Here is an 18,848-nt window from a genome sequence, read left to right on the forward strand (position 1 = left end):
CACCCCCTCCGCCAAACACACACAGAGTCGGGCTGTACAGGAAAAGCAGAGAAAAATCAAAGGTCGGTAGCCGCCTCTCCAGGCCTGGGAGCCGCGGTAGATGGAGCCAGCGGTTCCAGCTGGAGAAGAAGGCGCGCGTCCTGACTCCTTTGATGGTAGCGCTGGGGGCGTTTTCAGAAATCAGGAGCTTTGCAGGGAAACTGAGGCCGAGGAGGGCCGGGTTCTCAGCCAGCTGGAACCTTTTGGAATGGGGTCCGGGGAGCTGCTGCAGGAGGAGGGAGCAGCCCTTCTGCGCGCGGAGGGAGGGGGAACCGGGTCCGAGCTGAGCCTGGAAGTTCGGCCTGAGGCTGGGACCCCAGCTATTAGGATCTGGTGTTTTATCCTGGATAAAGCCGGAGGGTAGGACTCTTTGGCCCCCTTTGTGGGGGACACTGTGGGGAGTCGAGGGCGCGGATCGTGGTGGTGAGCGCTGGGGCAAGTGTTCTGAAATCGCGGTGGAGGCGACGCGCTTCCCGGGATAGGAGCTAGGAGATACTGGCGGCCCTGAGAAATTCTAGAGAATCGTAGCGGAGAACAGGGGACTGAATGGACGTCCGGGAGAGCGGGCTGTCCGGGAGCCCGCTGAGGGAGGCGAGACGGGCTGGGGAGCGGTGGGGTTAGTGGCCGGTGAGGGCGGAAGGCGAAGCCGCGGCTGGAGGCGGAGGGTGGGCCCGCGGGAGCGGGTCCCGCAAGCTGGTTTCTGAGTTTCCCTGGACGGATGCGAGACGGCCAGCATTGGGTATCTCTCCCTGATCCGCAGAAGGGGGCGTCTGGGAGGGAAGTGACTCGTGTAGAGAGATGGTGGATTATTTCTCCAGACCCGGTTTCCCGCGTGGGGCAGTAGTGGTTTGGCAGATGTCTGCCCTTCCCTGTAGCAGTTTTAGGCGCAGCACGTAACCCCCCCCCCGCCACGTATTTACCTTTGAAAAGCACGCACGCACACACACACACACACACGTACGTGTCTCTACATAGTATATCCCTCAGTCTGAAAACAGCTTCTCAGAGGAAGCGGTCTTCCGTCTTATCACCCGTCACAGGCACCTGGAGGCTGAATTAGGACAAACCCACCACTCACCAGTGTAATCCCAGGGGATGTGTTTCCTTGGCTTTGTTCTAATTGAAGAGAGTTAATTTAAGCATCACACTTTTCTTCCTGGAAATGTTCACAATTTAATTAAACACTCTCTTCCTGCTGGCAGCCTCCTCAACTTTGATCAATAAAATTTCAGAGTAACAGGTCTAGAAATGAGGCATATTTAGTAAGGAGTTCACTGCTTCTTTAAACATAAAGCCTTTTAAGAATTGAAACTTGCCCTAAAGCACTTCTAAACGGCTGTCCGATGCTCTCCGCTCCAGTTTTGATATAGGCTCTTTGCTTAAAGGGCACCTTCTCCTTTGAGGGGGCACACCATGGGTCTTGTAGGCCCTGCAGTTATTTTGAGCTGCAGCAATAAAATTAGTCATGAGCCAGAAGAAATGAAAGTAATATACCTTGGGTCTCCAGATACCTTACCTAATAGACTGGGCAGTTAAGTGTTGAGATGCTTCTCTGGCAGTGGAGTTCATTTTCAACTTCTTTCTGGGATGCTAAGATGCTAGTGTGAGACTGGGCTTTGAGATGGGACAAACATTTTGAAATACCCATTATCTCATAGTTCTGGCATGACAGTTGAAACAGTTTCCTGCCTGCGGAGTTCAGGGCAGTGTTGTCAGAATTTATTTCACTTTCATAAGTGGCTCCTTCTGCCTCACCAGCCTCAGGATCTCTGGCTGATAAAGTGGAAGAGGTTGTCTTAATTTAGTTATCAAGTGAGGGGAAAATGATCCACTGGTTGTTTTATTTCTAAACGTTTCAGCATTTCAATGTAGAAATTACATACTAACTGTTGCTTCTAAAATGTTAACACCCTGGACTTTCTAATTAATTATGATAATTATGGGCTAGATTCTGCTGTCTTTATAGATTTGGTGGACTCTTAAAACACCCGTGTCCTAGATTTCTATCAAGGTTGTCATCACAAGTCTCTACATATTAGGAAATGTTTCAAATAAAAATGCAATTGAATTTGGACGGGGGTTGTGTTGAGGGATTTTAATGATTAAAACAGGAGCATGTTGAAAATTGACTTCTGAAAACCAGTTTCATTTTTAAATTTTATACATTTCTCAGCACTGGTATGATCTGTTATGAATTAGCCTCTGGAATGGCTGTCCTTTGATCCTGAGAGACATGGGAGTCACCATTTGCTTAGATGATTGGTCAGGCATCCTGTGTAAGCTATTGGAAATTTCAAATTGATTAATATACTTATCAGGTTCAACAATGTTAGTAAGTTTTGCTAGAAGATTGCATCATTTTTTTGGTACTGTGCAAACTTGACACCCGGAGGCAGATTTGCTGTGATGCTAAAAAAACTTAAGCTTCAGGGCCTTGCACTAGCACCAGCCTCATCCAGTAGCACTTAGGGTGGCTTGGGCCTGAGGGAAGCAGTGCGTCCATCAGCCATCAGGGGAGATAGATAGAGAGGGAGGGAGGGAGGGAGGGAGGGAGAGAGAGAGAGAGAGAAATATGTTTATTAGATAATCACTTTCTAAGGATATATGACTGCTGTTAAGTTTCGGACATATGCCCTTCAAACACATTTTCCAGGAAGATATTATTATAGAAAAGTTGAAATTATCTCTGTTGTAACAGGAAAATCCACTACAGGTTTCCCCCACTTTCTGAAAGTTCACATTAGTACCACTTAGCTTTTACTCAAGATCTACATTTCGCTAACCAAAAGAAATCCCAAGAAGATTTTCCCTTCTATGAAAAAGCTGTTATCGAACTAGTGTAGTCTTTGGTAAAATTGAAGTGCCTGCTGTAACATGAAGTGGGAATACTCTTTGCTTCATGCTAGTTCAGCTTACCAAAGGTTTCATAGGAGTGGTCTACTTTCAGATAGTGGGACAAACCTGTATTTTGCTCAAAAAGAAAACTATAGAGTATGTTTGTGTGATTTAAGTAGGACTTAATTAGAATACTTAAGAACTAGAGTGCTCTAATAATTTCAGTAACTGAAATTTAAACTTGTCTGAAACATTTATTTCAACTGTTGTTGATGAAGATGTTTCTAAGATGTCATAAATGACTACCCCGCCTCGACTACTTCTTGCCTTAGTGAGTTTACCGTGGTAAACGTACTGTTGTCCTTCCACGTGATGTTAGCGTAGATACAAATTATAATTTTTAGAAGTGTAGAAGTGTAATCGCCAAAACTAGTCCAGTACAGACCCTGGAGGCTGGCTTTTGAGAAAACTAAAATCCCAATATAAATGTTATTTCTGTTCTTTGCCCCAGTCTCTGAAAGATGAGCGCCAGAAAAACAAGTTAATCAAGACCTTGCCTTCTTCCTACAGTACAACAGGATGCGCTTTCTCCAGGGTTCAGCCAGAGGTTGTTTATTCCTTTTGAAGTGAATTCAGAGATTGAGGAGGTGCAGAAGAGGACAGACAGCATGGGCGGAGGGACTGAGAGCATCCTTGGGCCCATTGACCTCCTTTTCCCTTTGGTACTTTTTTTTTTTTTTTTTTTTGCGGTACGCGGGCCTCTCACTGTTGTGGCCTCTCCCGCTGCGGAGCGCAGGCTCAGCGGCCATGGCTCACGGGCCCAGCCGCTCCGCGGCATGTGGGATCTTCCCAGACCTGGGCACGAACCCGTATCCCCTGCATCGGCAGGCGGACTCTTAACCACTGCATCACCAGGGAAGCCCACCCTTTGGTACTTCTCTCTCAAATCTAGGAGCACCAGTGCTATCAGGCCTTGGGGGGACATGTTTGAGTAGGATCAAGGAACATGTAAGTGGCATTTGTTCCTTTCTTGGTTGGAGTCTCAGAAAGACTGCATGGGCCCTGCAACTGGAAAAGGTACCCTTTGGAGGTAGAATGCTGAAGGTTTCCTTATTCAGGAAGAGGATAGGGATGGGGATGAAATGATGGAGCTTCCCTCAAGTGGGTTTGTTTGTCTGTTTGTCTTGGAGGATACATGTCCGAGTTGGGGGAGTCATGGTGTGAATGCCAAGGAAGGGGAGAGAGCTGTAGAACTTGGTGGGGGTGACACTGTCCTCTGAAGCCCCCTTTTCAGGGACTTTGTGGTCGGTTGGTTGCTTGATTGGAGCAGATGGGGTGAGCACAGCCAAATACACAGATACTATATCTAACGCCCCAGTTATCCAGAGCCCCAGCAGGGCCCAAACTCATTAGTGCATTGGCCAAATTCTCTATAAGATCTACAGCATGTCACATAAACTGAGTCTTAGTTCCTTCATCTATAAAAAATGGGATACGGAGAAGATTAGCGTGGCCCCTGCGCAAGGATGACATGCAAATTCATGAAATGTTCCATATTTTTTATACATACTACTATATATAAAATAGATAACTAATAGGGACCTACTGTATATCACAGGGAACTCGACTCGATACCCTGCAATGACCTATATGGGAAAAGAACCTAAAGAAGTGGATATATGTATATGTATAGCTGATTCACTTTGCTGTACAGCGGAAATGCAGCACTTTAAATCAACTATACTCCAATAAAAACTTTTTAAAAATAATAAATAAATAAAAAAAAATGGGGATACCAAAACTTACCTACTTAAGAACTTAAATGAGATAGGTATGGAAGCACCTTGAACATGTATTCTTCCCCAAATTGGTTGTTTTCTTTAATTAACCAACATCTTCTTTCATCTTTATGGCAGATGCAAATAAGTAAACAGTTTTTAAAGTTAATTTAATTTAATTTTTTTTTTTGCGGTACGCGGGCCTCTCACTGTTGTGGCCTCTCCCGTCGCGGAGCACAGGCTCCAGAGGCGCAGGCTCAGCGGCCATGGCTCTTGGGCCCAGCCGCTCCGCGGCATGTGGGATCTTCCCGGACCGGGGCACGAACCCGTGCCCCCTACATCGGCAGGTGGACTCTCAACCACTGCGCCACCAGGGAAGCCCTAAAGTTAATTTTAAAAAATTCTAGCAGTTTTGTAGCACATCAGTTGTTCATGCTTTACACTGATCAGATCCAGAAGCTTTGGGCACAGAGGTTCTCCAGGCCTGACCTCCACACCCACCCCACAGCCCCCTTTTGACTTGGGGAACCTGGCTGACATCCTTCTCGTCCCCTTTACCCCTGAACACTTGCACTGTTGTATCGAGGCTTCTCCCAGTCTTCTTTACTTGCTCTCTCCTGATGCTTCGAGTAGGTCAGAAATTGCTTCTCAATGGGAAAATGGACCCAAATTTTCAGGACCCTAATCCTGGGCTTTAAGCTCACTCAATGACTGGCAGTAGGATGGGGGTCACTGGGATTCCCCTTCACGAACTACCGCAAGCTTCTTTGCCAGCTTTCATGAGTTTACTCTGTCATAAGACAGGAACGTGGATGAATGTATTACGTAAAGATTTGCCACGAGGGTTAAAATAAAAGAGGTTTTCAGAAGAGCCTGAGAAGCGTAGTGAATTCAGTGCTTTTTTTCGTATCACTGAACTTCTCATAGATTGGCAGTAGAGTTGGCCGCTTGGATGGATGACTTACGTAGCAGCCAGATGAGGTGGGCACACCAGAAACATTATTTTGAGTTAATTCTTAAGTGCTACAAATCAGTCTTCTTAACAAACACATATCAAAGGTGACCTCCACCCTTGGTCCAGACCTCGCCACCAATTTCGTGGTGCCACGCCTGTGTTAGGATGCCACCAATTTCATGGTGCCACGCCTGTGTTAGGATGAGCCTGTGCGTTTAAGGAAGTGAGTCGGTTAGGAAAAGCAGTTGGGGATTCACAAACAGCATGACTGAAAAAGCAGAACACTGTAGCACCTAACCCAGTTTGTGATGCCCCTGTGAAGTTTTATTTTTGATCACTGTCTGCTGGAGGGAAGTCCCCCTCAGAAGGTCTCCGCATGGGAAACTGTCCAGCTCAGGGCCAGTGACTCTCCAGTGTATATGTACTCCGTTTAAGGGCCTCAGCCCTGCATGAAGACCCAGTTTCCTGGGAATTTGCCTGTTCACTTGAGCAGCATATCTGGACATGTGATGCATCACCCCGGTGTCCATAGAGTGTCCATATGGTACAGACTGTCAGCGTCACCCATGTGGGAGGAGCCTGGATACTGCCTTTTAAACTGGTTTTGCTGGTGATGCCAAGACCAGGTGATGATGGCAATCCTGGTGCTCTGTCAACAGGTCCGTGAATTCTACCTGCACGTTCTGCCCTGTGGAGCACCCAGAGTCCTTATCTGCTGTGTGTGATTGGCGAGCAGTCGAGTCAGTGTATATCAGTGGCAGTCCAGAACTATTAACCTCTCTTTGAACTACCTAAGGATGTTTTTTCTTGCTCTGTGTATGCTTTAGCGAGGAAGCCTTGAAAAGGATTATTACTGTGCAGAGCAAGGATAAACAGTGATGCTAGAGCAGTTTTTCCTGGGTTGTCAAAGGGTGCTGGACTGGACGTTACCGCACAGGCCTTAGAGCGCCCTGGGTTGGTGAGGTGTTTAGAGGAGAATTTTGCCAGACCTTCCAGGGTTATTGTGTTTTGTCGGTAGAAGGAAGAGTGTGTGCGTGGAACTGGTACCCACACCACTCTAAGTTCTGTGAAGAGAGAGGGGTTCCTTAGGTGGCCATCCTGTCCATCACCATGGCTTTTCCCAGGGTGTTTGTGATGATCCTGTGGGCCTTGGACTGAGCTAGCGCTTCCTGCAGCAGAGACCAGCCCTGCAGACTCTGGGGGAAGCCCCGACCCTCAGATGCCTTTCTTCCCACCCAACCTGAGCAGCCTCAAATGCAGAGCTCTGCCAGGGCCGCCTGAGCCCCGCACCTGGGTGTAGGTGGAGGAAGGCCAAACCACACTTTCCAGTAGGCGATTAACTGCCGGCTTGCTGCCCCTCTCCCGCTGCAGCTGACTGTCTCGGCTTCTATTCTCATGACGACATTTGCACAGTGGAATCATGCAGAAACTTACTTTGTTTGGAGCAATGCCTCACATACATTTTTTCTGATACAGCCTACAAATGGAGAAAGACACCATTGTTGAGCACTTTTCGTGGGGGGGTGGGGATGGTGAGAGAGTGATTTTCCCAAAGGAATACATCTTACTTAATATTCTAGAAAAATCAAGTACTACACAACCCTGAATTCAAAAGATCTCTCTGTACGTATGTTAAAATCAGGGTCTACGTGTCATGTGCTGTGTGATCCCAAGGCTGTATTTAGCCTGGCAGATTAGTACTTTTGCATTAGAACATTTTATCCTCGCAAAGGATAGCAAGGATTCTCCCCGTACACAATTCCAGATGAGTAGAATTCATTCATTTGGGGAGGAATATGAAGAAACTGTTTTGGAAATTGAGATCCAACCCACAGCACTTGCGATTATTCCTGTGTGAGATCATTTTCCCTTTTGAGAAAAGTTGAAATCGGTGGTAAATGCAGCATGGAGGTGGACCCAGAGAGTGGGAGGCATTGCTTTTGCATGAAATCACAATGTGTACATTGTTTAAAAATATTCTTTTCATCGTATGCTTCATTACCAAAACAATTCACAGCCTCCAGAGGACGACAGATGTTACGGTGTAAGCAACAGGGAGAGTATAAACTAGAGGAAAGGAAAGGGAAGAAATCCCTCCTTCTCCAACCACCAGTCAGAATGGAATTGAGTTTTTTCTTCTAGGGACTTCCCTGTAATCCCCAGGGATGGCTTGACCTTGAGGTTTCTAGGCTTGGTGCTGGGAGGAGCTAAGAGGAAAAGGGGAGGGAATTAACATTTTCTGAGCGCCAGACACCAAACTGGTTGCTTTATCTTCAATGTCTTACCTAATGCTAGCAATCACCACCATTTTTCAAATGAGGATGCGGAGGCACTGGGAGGTTATCAGGTAACCAGCCAAGCTGTGCAGACGCCAGCCAGTTTTCTTAAGCAGTTTTCCCTTTTGTTACTAAACCAGTGCTAAAGGGCCCTGGTGCTCAGAGTGTGGTCTGAGGACCTGCGGCATTCGCAGCACCATTACCCAGGGGCTTTGTTGAAACTAGAGGATCCTGAGCCCCGTTCCAGACCTGCGGAGTTGGAATCTGCATTTGTGACAAAATCCCTAGGGACCTGTATGCACAGTATGGTGTGAGAAGCTCTACTACCCCGGACTTGGAGGGCGAAGGTCGGGCAGCTACCACCGAGAAAACTAGCCAAACCTCAGGACTGCGATCAGCAGACTGACTTGAGGGACTGGTCTATCTGGGAGCGGGGATGGGTGCAACTATGAAGAGAATCTAGCAGGATGCAGCAAGCATCTTAAAATGCACAGGATGCCCCCCTCCCCTCGCAACAACGGATTATCTTGCCCTGAATGTCCACAGTGCTGATGCTGAGAAACCCAGATCTAGTCGTCCATATCTGGAATTCCCATCCTGTAGGTATGTTTCCATAGCTTCCGATGCCTGCAGCTCTCTAGCAAGTGTCACTTAGATGATACTGATTGCATTTTGCTATGCAAATGTGATTCTCTTTACTGGGACTTGGAAGGAGTAAAAGAGCTGAAATTGCAGCATGATAGATTTCCGTTAGGGTTATGAGAGTGTCTGGCTCTGGTACCCAGGATGTTGCAGAAATGTTTCTGAGCGTGTACTGAGTGCCCCCCACTGGGGGTCACTCCGCCCCCTCCAGTCCTGCCTGGCAACAGTACCTTTTGTTTGTTTTACCCCCCAAACTTGCCCAGGCCTCTGTTCTATTTCTCAGCCTCCAAGCAAGCTGTGTTGGGTCAGCTGTGATACCTGGAGGCTGGGGGAGGAAAGGGAATAAACGCAAGACTGGTGAAGGGAAGCAAAGCCTCTTTCCTACCACCTTGCCTCCCTGCCTGCCCCTGGGATCTACTCATCTCCCCCTTTTCTCACTCAGCTCCTCTAATTCCAGCACCTCCACTGACAAACACCTCTCCTCTCCTCTCTCCCTGCCCCTTCTCTCTCTAGGTTCTGGCCCAGAACGTCTGGAACTCTCTCCCCTCCATCCCCTCTGCCTCCCTCCCTCCTTTTCTCTCTGTCTTCCGTTTGTGAGCTGAAAATCAACCTGAATCACGACTGGGAAGTGAAACCAGGATGCCCAGTGTATATTAAGGGAGGGGAAAGTTTTGAACTGAAATTCTATCCGATAAAGAACGCTTGGCATTTATCTCCTTCAGAATGGCTACAAACACCTCTACCTACTTTCTTGTTCTACTCTGATTAAAACTTGCTTTTTCTCGAGCTCTAGAGTTGGAAAACAGAATTCTTTCTTGGTTCTAGTGTGTTTTCCAGCTTTCTTTCACTGTCGATATTATAACGATCATTTTCCTATACTTTTAAATGAACATTGTCATTGAAGTAGATTGTTCTCAACAAGTTTTAGATTTATCACCGAGGCATCCCAAGGAGAAGAAAATCTCTTCGCAACTTCTGTGTACCTTCTTTTCATAACTCTCGTGATCCTTTGCAAATGAAAGGGGACGCCTTGGGGAGTGACGGCAGGCTACACTGAACGTCCAGCTCCAGCATTTGGAACCAGAGGCCGGGGCAGATGAAGCTGGAGTGCTGGGCTTCTGGCCAGAGTGGAATGAATCTTCCCAGCACTGGGAAGCCTGTGTTTTTCCAGCAGACCAGCTGATCTACTCCAGAGGGATTTAAATTGGGAAATGGGGAGTTCTGGGGAGTAGTGGAAATCAGAGAACAGGAGATCAATTGCTATGGAGGGTTATTGGTTATGTCACAAAAAGGGGGAGATTTGACATCTGGTAACTGATTCCTAGTCATTGTTTTGAGAAAATAATTGGGAAATCAGTATTAGAAACAATTTTGTCTTTAATATGAGTCCTAAAGGTGTATAAATGAGAAGAAGATCTTGGACTTTCCTGGTGGTCCAGTGGTTAAAACTCTGCACTCCCACTGCAGGGGGCGCAGATTCAATCCCTGGTGGGGGAACTAAGATCCCACATGCTGTGCATTGTGGCCAAAATAAATAAATAAATAAATAAATGAGAGGAAGAAAACCTTAGAGGACTTTGTCCCCCGAGGTACCCCTCCTGTCTTCAGCCCACACCCTCTAAGTGTGTTGTCACATCTCATGAACGCCTCAAGGGTCCTCTTGGGCTTGATAATGTATGCCATCGTTTGGAAGATCCACTAAATTCTTTGGGCCACAAATTATGCCTTTCAAAATTGTCCTGGAAGAATGCTAGTAAGAATCATTACACAATTACCTACTGCAAATCCTTGGACACATACAGAGTAACAATTACTGGGGCTTTTTGAAGAATGGGTCCAAACCAAGGACAGAGTTTACATGAACAGAGGAAATAATTCAATATGTGTACAATTGAATAAAACCTTGAACCTTTAACATGGGCCCATTTTCATACACAAATTGGGATGAAGCTTCTTTCAAAAGAGCGTAACTTTGAAAAAGCTCAGATTTTCATATTTCTTCAGTGAGTTGAATCTTCCATAAGTGCAGATACTGGGAGATTAAAGGGGATTTAAGATGCTTCTGATAATGAATCTTCATTGAAAATCAGACCCTCTTCCAAGTGCCACATATGAATCACCATCTTTCTTTCTTTCTTTCTTTTTTTTTTGCGGTACGCAGGCCACTCACTGTTGCGGCCTCTCCCGTTGCGGAGCACAGGCTCCGGACGCGCAGGCTCAGCGGCCTTGGCTCACGGGCCCAGCCGCTCCGCGGCATGTGGGATCTTCCCGGACTGGGGCACGAACCCGTGTCCCCTGCATCGGCAGGCGGACTCTCAACCACTGCGCCACCAGGGGAGCCCTATATTGCCATCTTTAACCCTCGTAACGTCCTCCTGTTGGGAAGATACCAGTATTAGAAATTTTTGTTACAGATGAAGAAAGTGAGCACAGTGGTTTAAGACAAGGGCATGTATCTAGTAGCACAGTCAGAATTTGAATCCTTGTAGTCTGGCTTTTATACACAGTCTCTTAATCTTTACCAAACTTATTCTGCCTTCTTTGTACTTAAGACAAACTAAACTTGCCGTCTCCTACTGCAGTTGAGGGTATGGATCTCAGTCCACAAGCAAAGGCTTGAAAAAAACATAGCATTTTATAACTTATGTAAATTAACTTAATTTTGTCTCCAAGCCTTCAGTCTGTCCGGCTAATAGAAAATTTAACCTCAGTTATCTTGGGAAAACGCCCACCTTATGATTGTATCCAAGGTCTAAGGTTTTAGGAAAAGGACCATCTAGACACCTCCCGACACCGGTTTTAGTTGTGATTTCCAGTCACGTGTCTATATTGCTTTGACTGTTTCTGTCCACATGGGCAAGTTTGGGGCTCTCGGCTGTTCCACACAGGCATGGGGTAGAGCCCGGGAATCCTTGGCAAATCTGGGAACCTGGAGCCTTTCCTCTCTGAAGTCTTGCCAGCACTACTGGGAGCTTCCAGGGAACAGAGCAAAACACCCAGAGGTAGAAGATGGAAGGGTGCTTTCTAGAATGCCTTGCATGATCTTGTCTATAGCTTAGATTTTTACAAAAGCTAGGAAGAACCTTGACACCAGATCTCCAAAGCAAGCATCCTGCTGGCTGCCTGCCTGCCTAAGGGGGAGGAAGGAGGAGAGAACGTAAAAGGAGAAGACATTCATTAAGATCTCAGAAATATTCATGGACTAGAGTGGTGGTTGCCAGGGGCTGGGGGGAGGGAGGAATGGAGAGTTAGTGTTAAATGGGTACAGTTTCAGTTTTGCAAAATGAAAAGAGTTCTCTGGATGGGTGGTGGTGATGGTAGCAGAACAATGTGAGTATACTTAATGCCCCTGAACTGTACACTTGAAAATGGTTAAAATGCTGAATTTTATGTTTGTATATTTTACCACTATAAAGCAGAGTCATCCACACAGAAATTTTATTTCATTGGTACCAATTTTGACTTTTACTAAAAACAGTCAAAAGATAAATCCAAATGACAGAAATAGAAAATAAACATCACCATCAAAAAAAAAAAAGTTCATGAAAAACTATCTTTTGAAAGCTAAAGGAGAGCAGTAGATTTGAATCCTCCAGTGGTGGGTGTGTTCACTTCCTTCAAGGGAAGCGCTGGTCTTGTCTGACCTCTGAGCCCATCCTTGGTCTTGAAGACAGTGGGCCCCGAACACCCGATGGTAAAGTGGCCTCAGAAAGTGTTTGAGGTCCAGCTGGTCCATTCCCTTGAAGAACACTCAGCAAGATGGGCCTGTGTGGTTCATGGTACCCTCTTTGGAGCCCACAGGACTGATTCGAAGAGGAGAACATGTGTTGAGCTGTGTTCTCCTACTGTCTAGGCTGCTCTCTGGCCCTGGGATGAGGGCAGCTCCATAATTACGACACCTCTGTCATCAAAGGAATCCCGAGTTGTCACATTTCTCAGTATTGTTTCCTTTGCAAATTAATTCTGGTTTGTCATATTTCCAAGGTGGAAACTACCTCTCCTCGCTTTTTTTTTCCCCCCACTGTAGCTCCATGATAAGGGAAATGATGGATGCCTGGACTTGTCTTCCAGCATCCAGGGCACTGCATATCTGGGCCCTGCAGGGGCCCAAGCTCTGAAACAGGAAGAGGTGCCTGTCGAGGTCTCAAAGACACACTTTCTTAGAGTTTGCTGTCTTCTCATGCTTCCCCGGCTGTCAGAAAGGGCATGAGAGTGACCTGGGGGTCGCGAGGCCGTGGAAACACAGTGGGGGCAGCCCTGGATGGCTCTTCCCCTCTGTGGGCTTTGGTGTCACCCCAGCAGGGTGACTTCCAGGCAGAGGGCCAGCTCCCTGACACCCATGACAGCGGGGTCCCTTCTGCCTGCCGGCCCTGAGAGGCATGCCGGGGCAGTTCTGTGATGGCACTGCTAGTTCTTCCACTTGCTTGCTTGTTTGTCATTTTAATTGTGGTAAAATACACATAACATAAAATTGACCATCTGGACCATTTTCAGTCACGTTAAGTACATTCACATTGTTGTGATACCATCACCATGCATCCGTCCACGAAACTTTTCATCTTGTAAAATTGAAACGCTTTACCCATTAAGTACCAACTCCCCCTTCCCCTCTCCCCTTCTAGCCCCTGGTAACCACCGTCTACTTCTGGTCTCTGTTAGTTTGGCTACTCTAGGTAACTCATCTAAGTGGAATTACATAGTAGCTCTCCTTTTGTGACTGGCGTAATGCCCTCAAGGTTCCCCCGTGTTTTAGCAGCTGTTAGAGTTTCCATCCTTTTTAATATTGGTGAATTATATTCCAGAATATGTCTATACCATATTTTGTTTGTCCATCATCCATCGATGGACACTTGGGCTGCTTCCACCATTTGTCCCACCCTTGTTGTTGAGAGGCATGAGCCATCTGTGAAGTCCTCCGGAGATCAAAAGAATTCCCCAGTCCCTACTTTCAAGGAGTTCACTTCTCTAGCAAGTGCCAAGGTACTAATACAGGAAAAACTAAATCACAGTAAATCATCGTATATTCTGAGACATCTGTCAGGACATGTCACAAGAGGATGTGGATTTGCAAAATGCATGGCTTAGAGAGAGTACACTCTATAGTGTGGATTCCAGAGGTAGGTAGCCCAAGCCCCAATCCTGGCTTTGTCTTTAGTATCCATGTCACTTTGGGGGAATTATTGAATCTTTCTAAGCTTCAGTTTCCTTCAGTCTGTAGAATGGGGGTAATAGTACTTTCCCCATAGAGTTGTTGAGAGGTTTAAATGAGAAAACATTGATAAAGAGTTTAACAGAGAGCCTGGCATGTGGTTAGCATTCAAGACTAACATATAGAGGAAGCAACCTATTAGCCACTAAATGCCAGTCAGTTCTTTTTAATATATTGTTCTTGTTCTCTTAATCTGACTGTAAACATTGGTATCTGCATTTGCCACAATTTCGCAAATATTTGTGGTTCCTATTCTTTCTTTCCTCTTCATCTCCCTTTAAGATTATGGTAGTTTGCATGGTAATCGATTTTGGAGATTCTCAGATTATTCAGTAAGAATAAACTGTTTTTATCAGATAATTGATAATAAAAGTGAATATGGCCTGGCTTTCTTATCCATGGGAGGATATAAAATGAGGAAGGGAATGACCGTTAGTAGATAACCTTTATCTAACTGGCGAGGGAGTTAGCTTTCTCTGGGCCCCTTAGAGAGAGGGGGAGGCCGGGTTCCATCTCTTGGTAACATAGGTCTGATAACATTGCCTAAGTGGCTGTTCTCTCAATTAAAAATTTCATATTTAGATTATTTTAATCTCAAAGATGGAAATGCTCTCATTTTTTCTAGTAATGCTTAAGAAAACTTTAAAAAATTAAATTGACAGTTTCACTGAATGAAATATTTTTCTCTTCAAGGGTGCCCTAAGGCATTCTAGAATGTAGGTCTAAGGCACATCATCTGGCTGGTGCATTACTTTATTCTATTCCTGTTTGTCTGCTTGGTATTTCCAACCCAGGAGCCCACCGACTTCAAGGCAATTGAATCCATTATTACCCAGGAGAAAAAAAGTCTGAGTCTCCCTTGCCCCAACAGTAGGTTTCTCTCTAAAAAAATAAAAATAAAAAAAATAATAAAGGCATTTGAGAGGAGCGAGTGCAAACAGGAACCTCCTCCTCCACCCTAGCTGTTGCTAAGCTGTAAGCTAATATTGTGAGAGAGAAAAAATATCAAGTTCTCAACTTTCTTTGCCATACCGCTTTGTATTTTTTACTAGCATTAACGACGGTTTTCCCCCAAATGCTGGTGAAAGCTGAATGGTTTGTCCTTTAGTTTGTAGATTAGGGAGCTTTGCTTAGATTAACTCAAGGTGCCCAGGCTTCTTCCACTCCTCTTGGAGTTCTTTTTACACCTTCCCTATTATTCTGGTGGTATCTTTCAATCAGCTTTTCTGATCAAGTATTTATGGTGCCGATTACTCAGTCTGCTGGGGTGGGTAAAGGAATGCTGTGGTGCCTTTAAATATATTTGTCTATTTGTCATCAAAAGTGAAAACCAAACTTGGAGATTTCTTTTCTCTATTTAAATTTGGAGACTTTTCTTTTTGCCAAAATCTCTGGAGAATGATAAGGTAGCGGTGGTTGAAATACTTCTGCGGCTTTTAGCAAGGGAGGATTTAGCAAGTGAGAGTTTCCCAGATTGGGTTTAGATTCATATTTGTTTATGTTCCAAACTTTTTTTTTTTTTTTTCCTGTAATACCACAGTTTTGAGTATCAGCAGAACTTGGGGCAGATGGTATTTCATGGAATGTGTGTAATCCTTTGGGGTTGTACATTTTACTCAAATAAACTTTCATGACGGGTTGGTTAAATAGGACAAAGTCTCCCGCAGACTTCACTTGACTCTTTTTGTTCTTTTCCTGTTTTCCTGATCAGACTTCGGTCCAGCCCCCTTTAAAGAGGGCAGCTGAGTAGCGTGAAAATAAGGGTTTTAGGTGGTGGTACAGTTAAGTTACTGAGGGATGTTGTGGGTTTAGTCTCACTTGACACTAATAGTGAAGTGATATGGGAACCCCCCACTCCATCTGCTCCAGTGGTGGGTCTGGGGAGCTCTCCAGTGATGGAGAGTAACTCCTCTCTTGGTTTTCTCACTTCTGGGTACCAGAAATAATTAGCCCGTGGTTGGCAGAGTGTAGAACTGCCCACCAAGGAGGGATCTTACAGTACGGAAGCAAGAGCATAATGTAGGAAGGAAGTTGACATTTTTCAGGGTCAGCTCTACCTAATTTGCAAAATGTTATATTTTCGAAAGCCATCAAGTAATCCACAGACTCATCAAATCAAAGGGCTAGGTTGTAGGGAAAGAATCCTGTAGAATTGGGGAGTCCAGAACGACTTGATCAAGTTATTCTACCTCCCAAAGCCTTGGTTTTGTAAACTGCAAAATGGGCTAATAATACCTATGATTAGTTGTTGCCGTGCCGTAACCGATCCAGAGTGGCTGGTGTATTTTCAATAATATATATATTTTAAAAAATAAATAATTAATAATAATAATTAATTTATTTATTTTTGGCTGCATTGGGTCTTCGTTGCTGCACATGGGCTTTTTCTAGTTGCAGCCAGCGGGGCTACTCTTCATTGCGGTGTGCGGGCTTCTCATTGCGGTGGCTTCTCTTGTTGTGGAGCACGGGCTCTAGGCGCATGGGCTTCGGTAGTTGTGGCACGTAGGCTCAGTAGCTGTGGCTTGCGGGCTCTAGAACGCAGGCTTAGTAGTTGTGGCGCATGGGCTTAGTTGCTCCGCGGCGTGTGGGATCTTCCCGGACCAGGGCTCGAACCCGTGTCCCCTGCATTGCGGGTGGATTCTTAACCACTGCATCACCAGGGAAGCGCTCAATAATATATTTTTAATAAATGTAAATTTCCCTTCCTCGACCATTCAGGATCAAGTAAGTTGCCATGTAAAAGTGTTTTGAAAACTGCGGATATTAATTATTATTTGTGTTTGCCTCATAGTTGACTTTAAAACATTTGTTTGTCCCAGGAACAGAAGAAAAATATCCCTTGATTGTGAGACAGGTGCATTTTTAGTATGTTAAGTCCACTGCCTATCTTTCTTTTCTTTTTTAAAATTTATTTATTTATTAATTTTTATTGGAGTATGGTTGCTTTACAATGTTGTGTTAGCCTCCACTGCACAGCAAAAGGAATCAGCCACACACACACAGATATCTCTTCCCTTTTGGACTTCCTTCCCGTTAGGTTACAACAGTGCATTAGGTAGAGCTCCCTGTTCTGTATTCCCAGCATGTTCCCATCAGTTGTCCATTCCTCCCACCCTACCCCTCTCCCCCTTGGTATCCATATATTTGTTCTCTACATCTGTGTCTTCATTGCTGCTTTGCAAGTAAGATCATCTATACCATTTTTCTAGATTCCACATATATGCATTATTATACAATATTTGCATTTCTCTTTCTGACTTACTTCACTCTGTATGGCACTTTCCACTGCTTATCTTTCTTGTGGCTCATTAACATGGTCGATTTCAACCCTTCAGTATTCCTGGCACAGAATCTTCAGCTGTTTTCATCAAGTATGTTCTTGGGTCGTAAGTTACCAGATGATCCTGTGGGTGGGTCTCTGTCGGCTCCAAAATTAAATGACACGCGTGAGTTTTCTTACTGACTTAACTCAAAAGCCATAGGATGACTGGGAGGCACTGAGGAAATGACAGCTTCCAGATGGTCCATCGGCTTTCCAGGACCTGTGTCTTTGGGGAGACAAGTGAGGCAGAGCTAGAACTGCAGTTAAGTGACTCCCAGAGGCCCCTCACACTCACTGGTTTCCGCCTGGTCTGATTTATCAGGAGTGATGGGAACATGATTCAGAGATGGTCTTATAAGTATTTTTATTCTGGTTGAATCATATCTGGTGGCTATTTCCATTTTCCTAATGTTATCTGATTAGCTCAGGGATGCCCAACCTTTATTGTCCTGACTCACTGAGGGACGCCGCTTGGTCACGAATGGGGAGACCCTGGGGAGGAAGAGGGTTGGCAGGCATTCCCCCCTGGTGGGTATCCTGGCAAATTCCAGGGAGGGAAGCATGTGATCATGACTCCCAGCAAAGCCTTACTCAAACCTTGCAACACAACCCATTGTGGAAACCCTTTCATCGACGCTAATACATTCATCTTCTCCTGAAAGGAGGCTGAGCTGACTTCACCCTATCCCATATTGCACACCAAGAAACTGAGTCTCAGAGAGGCTAAGGGAATGGCTTAGAGTCCCACCCTTAGATCTGGTAAAATTCCAGGTGGATACAGACCACCAAAGTCAGAGGAGAAAGGAAAGTCTAGAAAGACTTTCTCCTTCTACTTTAAACTTCCCTGTGTTGGTTGGGTAGCTTCCAAAGAGTGATGATAATTTTTTTTTAAATCATTTTTAAAAAAACTAAAAATGTATTATATTTGTGATTATTATTCAAATTCAAAGAAATGAAAAAGGAGCTAATCAATCCTCTAGTTCAGTCCTCATTTTTACATATCAGAAGACTAAGACAAGTGCCATTAAGTAATTTGGTCAAGGTGATACATAAGCTGGCAAGTGGTATAAAATATATTTCAAAAACTTTATAGACTACCTGTGGTTATTAAAGCTCTGTATTCCACTAAATACACCTTTAGCTGCTAGCTGCCTGAACTACCCCAGATGACTCTGAGCTGTACTGTTTTTTTTTTTTTTTTGCGATACGCGGGCCTCTCACTGCTGTGGCCTCTCCCGTTGTGGAGCACAGGCTCCGCACGCGCAGGCTCAGCGGCCATGGCTCACGGGCCCAGCCGCTCCGCGGCCTGTGGGATCTTCCCGGACCGGGGCACGAACCCGTGTCCCCTGCATCGGCAGGTGGACTCTCAACCACTGCGCCACCAGGGAAGCCCTGAGCTATACTCTTGAAAGAAAGACTCCTGACCCTTGGCTTTGGGGTCTGTGAGACTTGGGGTGAGAACTTGGTGCTTCCTGGTACTTGTATGACCTCGGGGCATGTGACGCTTCTTACTTATATCTATTTCTTCATCTGCAAATGGGAATAATAATTCCCATCTTGCAAAGTTAGAATTAGAAATTAGAGGTAATGAATTAGGTAGAATCCATCTGAAATCACCGTGTTTATAGATTAAGATGGTCAAGTATTGGGAATGTTGTATAGTTTAACCTAAAATATAAAGAGTCTGATAGATGCTCAGTAAATAGTAACTGTTCACGTCATAATAGGGGATACAGTAGAATTTTTATGGATATTATAGTGAGGTCCCAAATGTCTGTTTTCTTTTTTCAAG

The 18,848-nt window shown here is 45.2% G+C and overlaps 1 protein-coding gene and 1 pseudogene across 2 annotated transcripts in view; both read left to right on the top strand.

The window, feature by feature from the left end:
• The window catches only part of LOC136124125 (PALM2-AKAP2 fusion protein), a 269,905-nt gene that overhangs the window by 162,470 nt on the left and 88,587 nt on the right, over positions 1-18,848 (top strand). The gene's annotated exons all lie outside the window — the stretch shown is intronic.
• Positions 4,335-4,435, top strand: LOC136125271 (U6 spliceosomal RNA; annotated as a pseudogene).

This window comes from Phocoena phocoena, chromosome 6, assembly GCF_963924675.1.
Source record: "Phocoena phocoena chromosome 6, mPhoPho1.1, whole genome shotgun sequence".
NCBI lineage: Eukaryota > Metazoa > Chordata > Mammalia > Artiodactyla > Phocoenidae > Phocoena > Phocoena phocoena.